The sequence below is a fragment of the Sinocyclocheilus rhinocerous genome, unplaced genomic scaffold, assembly GCF_001515625.1.
Source record: "Sinocyclocheilus rhinocerous isolate Xijiao unplaced genomic scaffold, SAMN03320098_v1.1 scaffold1202, whole genome shotgun sequence".
Classification (NCBI taxonomy): domain Eukaryota; kingdom Metazoa; phylum Chordata; class Actinopteri; order Cypriniformes; family Cyprinidae; genus Sinocyclocheilus; species Sinocyclocheilus rhinocerous.
In genome coordinates, this window is record NW_015657483.1 from 1 (window position 1) to 792 (window position 792).

Sequence of the window (792 nt, forward strand, 5' to 3'; positions counted from 1 at the left end):
CTATTCAATAGTTATTAAAAATACATACACAATGAGTGATTAGAAAATTATGTATTAGAACAAATGTGTGGGTTACATACATGCTATGAAGATATATATGCAATGGACTGATATTTGTTTATAAGTCCTTTTAAGATGATTTCACATGATCCGAATTTTCCCGCTCTTTCTTGCAGAGTATAATTTGAACATGATTTCTATAACAAGAATATGATACATTTGACAAAGAATTGATTGGAAGAAACGTTTCAAGCAAGAAGATTCAAACACACACATACTAAACATGAATATGAACCCTTAAGCTATTCAATAGTTATTAAAAATGCATACACAATGAGTGATTAGAACATTATAGACAAATGTGTGGGTTACATACATGCTATGAAGATATATATGCAATGGACTGATATTTGTTTAGAAGTCCTTTTAAGATGATTTTAGATGCATCTACATATGTAAAAGACAGTCTCTCTGTCGTTCTGTGAGGGTGTGCTTTGTGAGGAACAAAAAGGTCAAAAGGTCTATAAGGAGCCTGGTCTTTGTCCTGGGTGGGGGAAACCTGTCCGAGGAAGTATGTAGTTCATGATTTCTACCATGGATTTACATGTGATGGTCAGCTGTGCATCTCTTTGACCATTAATCTTGGTTACTTGCCCCAAATTTGACAAACTCCTTCCTGAGTTGGGATTATCAATAAGTGTTCTTTTGTGTTAATGTTGCATAGAGACCTGTGAAAGAGCTGGTTGGTTAGGCTTGCTTCAGACTGGCTGGCGCTAGGATCTGGACAGATTT